Consider the following 9,449-nt stretch of genomic DNA (forward strand, 5'->3'; position numbering starts at 1 on the left):
CTTCTATCCCAGCTCTGCCACTAATTACTCATATCAGTATTTGGGAAAGTCCCGGAACTTCACCAGGCAGAGCTCCTGCAGCTGTGAAATGAAGACAATTGGCTCACAAATCTTTCCTGGAACCGAGCCCCACCTGAGGCAGAGGAAAACCAGGTTGCATCCTGATTTGTCTCCTCGGAGTTGAAACTGTCTTCGAAGACGTCTGTGTGATCTCTGAAGGCTGTGGAATATAGTCGTTCTGTTGCATAAACTGTCCACGTTTGCTTTAAAATAAAAAGAAAAGCTTGGCCCCATGACCTTGATACTGAGAAGACATCCAGTTTGGAGGCTTGTAGTGGGGTTTCCCCAGGCTGGCCCCACACTGCCCCAGGCTCTTTCAGCCCAGCCCTTCTGTCCCTCCCTTTGGGACAAAGGGTGAAGGGACGGGTCAGGTGCTCAACAAATGTCCCATCCTCCACTCTAGTCTGTAACTTAGGGGTCAAGAGGACTACTCCCTGGGTACAAGTCCCAGCTCTGTCACCACTGGCTGTGTGACCTCGGGCAAGTCACTTAACCTCTCTGTGCTTCTCTTTCTTCCCACAGAAAACAGAGACAATAATGACATCCACTCAGAGAGTTGTTGTGAAGCTTAAATGAGCTGCTATGCAACATTCTTAGAACCAAGCCAGCGGGGGGAGAACGTTCAGTAAGTGTGGTGTGCATTTTGTTCCTTCTTCCTCCAAAATCTCTTTCCCTCCTTCCTCTCCTGTGATCACTGCTGCCTTTAAACTCAGAGTCATTTCTCTTCCAATTTTATTTCACTTTTCCCCAATTTTCTTGTCTCCTTACTTTCTCACCCTTTTTTTTTTGTTCTATTTGTGATCTGAAAATGACCCCTGGGGCTGGTGCTCTATATGGACAGCCTTAGGGTCACACGCCCTTGACTGCTGGGCCCCAAGTCCAGGAACATGGCCTTCCCAGTCATCAGGAGCTCACCTCGAACCCTTCGAGCAGCGTGGGGGCACACGGGTGAGAGGGAGGGGGCAATAGGGAGGGGTAGGCACGTCGGTGAGAAGGAGGGGGTGAGAGGGAGGGGTGGGCACATCGGTGAGAGGAGGGGTGACCTCCTCCAGGAAGCTTCCTTTCTAGGGAGATGCAGGGAATTGGGGGCGGGCAATACTCAGAGATCATCAAAATATACCACTAAGTAATGTATATGTTCATATGTAGTGCGGCTCACGTGTGCATGGAGGCTTGGCACACATTGTCTCTAAGTGGGCTGTACTACATACAAACATATACATTGAAACAGTCTTTTAGCACGGAAAATCCTTATTTATATATGTAGAATATCACTGCCCTGGGGAGCCAGGAGCATCCTCTGCCTTCACCCGTTCCCCAGCAGCCCCTTAGCTCCCCAGCCCCAATAGAGACTAAGGGGTGGTGGTCAGGGGGGCAGGTGTTCACGCTGTGATGTGAAGTGAGGGGGTACAGGACCCAAACCCACACACTTTGTCTCATGCTTTCAAACAGCACATACTGCCTGCAGCCAACACTGAAAAGACACCAGCCTCTTACAAGATATTTTCTCTGGATGTTAGAATTACAGGGGCGATTAAGCTTTTCTCTGTCTTTTGAAGTTTCAGGACATTTGAGGAGGAATATGTGTATATAGGTTTTGTATAAAGAACCAGAGCCAGTGAGTTCATACCCACAGCGCTGACACTACCATGGCAGCCGGGACACTGTAACTGGGGTCTCTTGGCTGACTTGGAGCACCACAGGCTGGGGGCATGGAAGCGGACAATATGCAGAGCCTGGGACCAAAGGGTAGAAATGTGGACTTTATCACAGGGGCCAAGGGGCCAGTCGGGGTGATGCAGGGAGGGCGGGCCATCCCCTTGGGCACAGTGTGGCTACATGGGCAGTGGCACTCAAGAGTCAAGGAAGGAAGACCAGGAGAAAAGGAGGGAATGGGACTCTTGGCCCAAACCACAGTGGGCAGCCCCAAGGGGAGCATTGCCAGCCTGCATGGGGTGACGTCAGAGACTCAGTTGTGGGGAACCCTCGAGGCCTGCCCTGCCGTGACAACCTTTGAGCATAGTCTGCTCGGCAGTTCCCTTAAGGACTCAGCAAAGAGGCTGCAGCAACCACCCCAATGTGAGAGGCTCCCACGCAGCTCCAACCTGGAGTCTTTCCCTCGGCCCCATCCCAGCCCTCCAAGAACCTCCTTCTCCCCCCAGAGCCAAAACGCCCCAAGACGCCATCCATGCTGCTTGTTTCATGCGCCCCCCCGTGCAAAAACTGGAGCAACAGTGCAGGTTTTGGAATTTGCCCCGTTTGAGTCTTTTCTCTTTTTTTCTTTTTCTGGTGTGTGTGTGTGTGTGTGTGTGTGTGTGTGTGTGTGTGTGTGTGTGTTTCTTTTGAGTCAGAGTCTCTCCCTGTCACCCAGGCTGGAGTGCAGTGGCACAATCTTGGCTCACTGCAAACTCTGCCTACTGGGTTCAAGCAATTCTTCAGCCTCAGGCTCCCAAGATTACAGGTGCATACCACCGTGCCCACCTAATTTTTATATTTTTAGTAGAGACAGGGTTTTACCATGTTGGTCAGGCTGGTCTCGAACTCCTGACCTCAGGTGATCCACCTGCCTCAGCCTCCCAAAGTGTTGAGGGCCGGGGGGCGTGGCGGGGCGGCTGCTGGCCTCCCAAAGTGTTGAGATTACAGGCGTAAGCCACTGTGCCCAGCCTGAGCCTTTTCTTTCTTTCTCTCCTTTCTTTCTTTCCTCCTTTCTTTTCTTTTCTTTTCTTTTTTCTTTCTTTCTTTCTTTCTTTCTTTCTTTCTTTCTTTCTTTCTTTCTTTCTTTCTTTCTTTCTTCTTTCTTTCTTTCTTTTCTTCTTTCTTTCTTTCTTTCATCTTTTTCTTCTTTCTTTCTTCTTTCTCTCTCTCTTTCCGTCTTTCTCCTTCCTTCCTTCCTTCCTTCTTTCTCCTTCCTTCCTTCCTTCTTTCCTTCCTTCCTTCTGTCTTTTCTTCTTTCTTTCTTTCTTTCTTCCTTTCTTTCTTTCTTTCCTTTTTTTTTTTCCCCTCATTTCTTCTTTTTCATGTTGGACAGGTAATGTGCCTAGTAGCAAGGTTTGAGGGAGGCACATCCCGCCCAGGAGGATGAAATCTCGGTCGTCCTGTTGATGTGCCACAGGGAATCTGTTCGAGCCTTTCCATCCCTGGCTCCCCGCTTTCCACTCTGCAGTCCCCTCCCTGGGAGCTGGGGCATCCTTCCTCCTTTCTCTTCTCCTCCCACCTGACCATGGTCCTGGCTTCTGAGTGAGGGAAGCTCTAGAATCCCTTTAGGCCAGTGCACGACGAGCCATATGATTTGAGGGGACACAGTTCAACACAAACATGCGGGTCCCTTGCTCAAAAAGCATCAAGACTTCGCAGATGGCAGCAGCCCCACGTTGAGCCCAGTGCCCAGTGCCAGGTCCCAGCCCAGGAGGCTGAACTCAGGCCAGGAGCTGGCCCTGAAGGGACAGGCAAGAGAGGGGTTCAGCTGCTTTGGGGACTGGGGTGTCCCAAATAAGTGAGGACCAGCTGTGCCTGCCAGTTCAGAGCAGGCACAGAATAATCAGCCCGGGAGTGGAGGCCGCAGCAGGATTTGGACCAGGTCTGGAGGTTATCTTCCTTAATCTGCAAATGAGGAACGTGAGGCCAAGGATAAAGTTAAGTTGGTGCAAAAGTCATTGCGGTTTTTGCCATTACTTTCAATGGCAAAAACTGCAATGATTTTTGCATCAACGTAATAAAAGCTACAACCGACAGCCAAGCTTTGCGTTTTCTTTGTAACCCACCACAACCCTATGGAGGGCCGCTCCCATTATCCCATTTTACAGATGAGGAAACTGAGCTGCTACAAGTTGCCACTCCCAGAAAGAGGCAGAGCTGGGTTAGACCCCGGCTCCAGGCTGACTCTGAAGCTGGTGGTTCCGCCTCCCACTGCGGTGACCTTCCAGACCCGCCCCCTGTCCCGGGGCTCCGATTCAGTCTCTTCCCCTCCTCAGCCCCTTTCCCAGGCTACAGGCAAGCTCGGGCTGCCCACCCAAGGCCTGCGGGCAAAGACTGGAGGTGCCAGGCTCCGAGCGGGCAGTGGGGCTGGGATGGAGCTGTGTGCAGGGCGCGTGTCCAAAGCCCCTGCACAGTGGGTGGGGGCCAGCCTCAGGCCCTGCAGGCCGTGGGTGAGCGGAGCAGGCACAAAGGGCCCTGTAACCTGAGCCTGTTGACTTTGGGGAGGAGCCCAAGGGAGCCAAGGCCTCCGGGCGCACACACCACCGGCAGGGGTTAAAAGCAGGCTGGCCCGGATTCGAAGCGTGTTGAAGCCTGACCTGAGATACGGGGAGAAGACAGCAGCAGCCCCGGGCTTTGTTCTTGGGAAGTTTTGGATCGGGATTTCTCACTGTCTCCAGTTAAGGAAGTGTGGGACTCTGCGTTCTTGAGGTTTCACAGATATTCCCCGGGAGGGTGTCCTCTCCTTCTCGCCTTTCCCTGGAACATTTCTGGTTTTTGCAAATGGCCCCATGTGCTGAGGGTCGAGGCAGGCACTGGCTTTCTCCCTGTGTGCAGGCGTCTTCCCCACTGTCGCGCACTGAATAGTGGCTCCCAAAATGATACGTCCAAGTCCTAAGCCCCGGTACCTTGAAGGTGACCTTATTTGGGAGTAGAGCCTTTACAGATGGAATCAAGGCAAGGTGAGGTCAGACCTGAGTACGGTGGGCACTAAGTCCAAAAACTCCGGAGAAGCAACAGACACAGAGATAGGAGAAAGGCACATAAAGGTGGAGGCAGAGACTGGGGTGAGGCAGCTCAGAAGCCAGGGATTACAGGCCTGAGTCACTGCACCCGGCGGAGAACCGCTTTTTAAACAGCCAACTGGGGCCAGACGTGGTGGATCATGCCTGTAATCCCAGCACTTTGGGCGGCCAAGACAGGCAGATCACCTAAGGTCAGGAGTTCGAGACTGGCCTGGCCAACGTGGTGAAACCCCGTCTCTACTACAATACAAAAAGTAGCCGGGCATGGTGGTGGGCACCTGTAATCCCAGCTACTAGGCAGGCTGAGGCAGGGGAATCACTTGAACTCCAGAGGCAGTGGTTGCAGCCAGCCAAGATTGTGCCATTGTACTCCAGCTTAGGTGACAGAGCAAGACTCAGTCTCAAAAAATAAATAAATAAATAAAGATAAAGTAAAATAAAAAAGCCTACTGGCCCTTTCTGTTCCCAGGAGCCCTTCCCTTTTACCCTGCCAGTACTGTACTTGCTGCCAACATCCTGCGGAATGTGGCGACATTAGCAAAAGAAGAGAGCTCGGGCACACCCTGCACTGTCGGCTCACCAGGCCTGCAGCAGACCCAGGACCTCATCTGCACCCCTGTAGTTCCTCCCAACACACCAAGATGGGTTGTGGAGAGACCACAGGTCCAGCGGGGCTGAAGAGCAGCCTTGGCAAGTACCTTTGTTCTTCCAGGACACAGGAAAACAGGCTAGAATAGGACTGTGTAAGAGACCCTTTTTGCAAACAGCAAAATTGACAAAGGTAGGGCAGTCCTGCCTGTCCTATTTTGCCTTTTCTCAAACATAAGGATTCCCTGTTGTCATGGATTGAATGGTGTTCCCCTACATTTCGTGTCCTACCTGGAACCTCCTAATGTGACCTTTTTGGAAATGGGGTCTATGCAGATGTGGTTGTTTAAAGTCCTGGAGAGGAGATCATCCTGGAATATCCACATGGGCCTTGCGTCCAAAGACTAGTGTTCTCATAAGAAGACAGGACACAGCGAGACAGGCGGCTGCATGAGGAGACAGGCAGAGATGGGAAGGCTGTAACCATACCCCAAGAATGCCAGGGACTGCCAGCCACCACTAGCAGCGGGGAGAGAGGCTAGGGGTGGTCTCTCCCTCGGAGCTTTGAGAAGGCACCAACCCTGCCAACCCTGATTTTAGGATGTTGGCCTCTAGAATGATGAGATACTACGTTTTTGTCGTTTGAAGCTATAACGTGTGTGATTCTCTGTCATGGCAGTACTAGAGGCCTAACACACTTGGGCATTCTGTCTGATGGGAGAGCCCAGTCACCCCCTACTTTTAAAGCCCTGTGATTATAGGGCGTCAGAGGAGCAGCGTGTCTTGGAGAACTGCTAGTCCAGAGTCCCTGCCCTGTGTTCCATGACACCGGTGTCCCTTAAGAGGGGAAGAGGTTGGCTCACGTCTGTAATCCCAGCACTTTGGGAGGCCGAGATGGGCGGATCACGAGGTCAGGAGACCAAGACCATCCTGGCTAACATGGTGAAATCCCGTCTCTACTAAAAATAAACACACACACACACAAAACTAGCCGGGCATGGTGGCGGGCGCCTGTAGTCCCAGCTACTCGGGAGGCTGAGGCAGGAGAATGGCGTGAACCTGGGAGGCAGAGCTTGCTGTGAGCCGAGATCGCGCCACTGCACTCCAGCCTGGGCAACAGAGAGAGACTCCATCTCAAAAAAAAAAAACAACAACAAATGGAGAAGAGGTGCCCTGAGAGAAAACATTCTGGGTTCAGTAAGGTGGGGACCACCTTGTATCAGCTCTCTGCTGTAGGGAAACTTATACCAGCATATCACAGGATCTGAGACGTCCTTAAGGAAATGAAAACCTCAAAGCCAGAAGTTTTCAGGACACAGTTCCAACAGTAGGATCTTTTCTTTAACGCCCACTAATGTACCAAAGAAAAAGAGCCATGGAGTACATCTAGGGAGTACTGAGTGTGTCCGTCCATCCTCGCACCGCTATAAAGAAATACCTGAGACTGGATAGTTTATAAAGAAAAGAGGTTTCATGGGCTCACGGTTCCACAGGCTGTACAGGAAGCATGGCAGCCTCTGCCCAGCTTCTGGGGAGGCCTCAGGAAACTGACAATCATGGCAGAAGGCAAAGGGGACCCTGCATGTCACACGACAGGGCAGGAGAAAGAGAGAGCAGGGGCAGGTGCCACACACTCTTAAATAACCAGATCTCAGGAGAACTCTGTCACAAGAACAACACTTGGGGATGGTGCTAAACCATTTACGGGAAACCACCCCCTCGATCCAATCACCTCCCACCAGGTCCCACCTCCAAAACTGGGATCACAATTCAACATGAGATCTGGGCAGGACACAGATCCAAACCATGTCACCGAGTTAGTCCAACATGCTCAATGACTAGATGTTGAAACCAGCCAGGCGGAAGCAACTCACTCTTATCCCACTGTGGGTTCCAGAACTCTGGTCTCTCGGTGCTGGTCCACACTGTAATATACTGGGAAAGAAGGGAACACTGGAATGAATATCTGGAAGATCTGAGTTAAAGTCATTTATTCCTTTTTTCAGCACAGAGGTGAGCTTCATGCAATGGGATAGGATTTAGATATGGGGAGAAGGATATGATGGTAAATTTCATGGCTGTTTCTATCCTGAACTATTTTTCTGGGCACCTGTTATTGCTTGGTGGCGTGGCTGTCTTTCTAGGTCAGGAAGAGAGAACATGGCCCAGCCAGGCCCAGAGCGTGGTTATGCTGCCAGATCCTGGGCCACGAGCCTCTTGTGGCACCTTGTATTTGAAATGTGGCTGATCTGGTGGAAATGTGCTTTCGGGACAAGGTGCACACTGGCTTCCAAAGGCTTAGTGCAGAACAAAGGCTGTCAAATGTCTCATTAATAGTTTCTATATTGTTACATATTGGGATTACGGTATTTTGAACATATGCGGTTAAATAAAATGCATCATTCAAGTTAATTTTACTCATTTCTTTTTACCTTTTTTTTTTTTTTTTGAGATAGAGTCTCTGTCTCTCAGGCTGGAGTGCAGTGGTGCAATCTCAGCTCACTGCAACAACCTCCACCTCCCGTGTTCAAGCAATTTTCCCACCTCTGCCTCCCAAGTAACTGGGATTACAGGCACACTCCACCACGCCCAGCGAATTTTTGTATTTTTAGTCAAGACAGGATTTCACCATGTTGGCCAGGCTGATCTTGAACTCCTGACCTCAAATGATCCGCCGGCCTCAGCCCAAAGTGCTGGGATGGATTACAGGTGTGAGACACCACACCTGGCCTCTTTTTACTTTTTTATAAGATGGCTCCTAGGAAGTGCAGCACTGCCTTTGTGGCTGCTGTCTGTGGCCCCATTGTGTTTTTGTCAGGCAGTGCTGTAGCCAGGATTCAGGTTTCCTAACAGGCTTGACAAGGTAGGAAGGAGGGGACTCACCTTGGCACCCTCCAAGGAACCCCACACAGAAGAAAGATTTCACCTTGCGCATCCTGGAAGATGGAAGGGGCACGTTCCCAAAGAGGCTTCTTCATGGTGTTCACATTTGGGTACTAGGCCTAGAATGGGGCCACTCTAAGAGAGGCAGTTAATTAATGTGTCTCCAGTTAGGACGGCCTGGAAGGGAGCGGGCAGGCAAGAAACAAAATTCCCATTCCTCTTCTCTCTCCACTCAGATACAGCATGTGAAACAGGCGTGGTCCATATCAGATGCAGTACACTGGGCAGGGTCTAACAGGATACGAGTTTCATGCACGATGGGACAGCATTCATGGCCCACAAAAGCTTGGGGTTGACGACTGTGGGGGAACAAATCTCGTTACTCTTCCAGTCTCCTGCAACTGGTAGAAGCAGGTCTGTGTGCTGCACTTGGTAGGCAGAAGGCTGTGGAGTCACTGAAGGAGAAGGACTATCTTCGGGCTGTTGAGGCCCCTGTCTGGCCTCGTGCAGTGTGGAGGGCATGGTAAGAGGTCCCCAAACGCCTGCTGATAGGAGGCAGCTTGTCAGGTGTTTCCTACGCTAGAATAAGCTCTGCTTATAGCCTGTGCAACTGCACTCACTGTCCTAAAGGCCTGGGAATAAGTTGAAGAGCCTCCTGTGATTGCAATCTAACCTCTATTTTATGGAGTAAGACATTTTCTTGAGCTGTTAAAGATTTAGGTGCACAGCCCTGTTCAGCCAACACCAGCTGCTAGGAGGCAGGGCAATGAGAGCAGAAAGGGGAGATGTAGCACTTTCAGCCAGCAGGGGGCAGTGTGGCACACGTCTACTCGTCCAGTCCCCTAGGTCCTCAGTTCCCTAGGAAATAGAAGGTCCACACCAATGGCCACAGTTGCCAGTTGCGTATTAACAAAGTCTGGGTGGTGCTTGGGGAGTTTGTTACTTTCTTAGAGGCGATTGTCAATGGTAGGAGGAACACAAGGACTTGAGGTGATTTAAATCCTCTAATTTCTAAAAAGGATTGATTCTCTGTTTCATGATCCAAATTACAGGAATGTGCTGAGAACAGCTCATGAGAGGATGTTAACAGTTTTGCGCAATATAACGGGTCATTAGAAAGTAAAAAAGGAGGGTGGGTGCGGTGGCTCACGCCTGCAATCCCAGCACTTTGGGAGGCTGAGGCGGGCGGATCACGAGGTC

General features: G+C 51.1%; 1 pseudogene; it reads right to left on the bottom strand.

The window, feature by feature from the left end:
- Positions 1–3,078: 3,078 nt before the first annotated feature.
- LOC119619533 (small nucleolar RNA U13) lies at positions 3,079–3,176 on the bottom strand (annotated as a pseudogene).
- Positions 3,177–9,449: the final 6,273 nt, after the last annotated feature.

The sequence above is a fragment of the Chlorocebus sabaeus genome, chromosome 2 (genome assembly GCF_047675955.1).
Source record: "Chlorocebus sabaeus isolate Y175 chromosome 2, mChlSab1.0.hap1, whole genome shotgun sequence".
In the NCBI taxonomy this organism is placed as follows: Eukaryota; Metazoa; Chordata; class Mammalia; order Primates; family Cercopithecidae; genus Chlorocebus; species Chlorocebus sabaeus.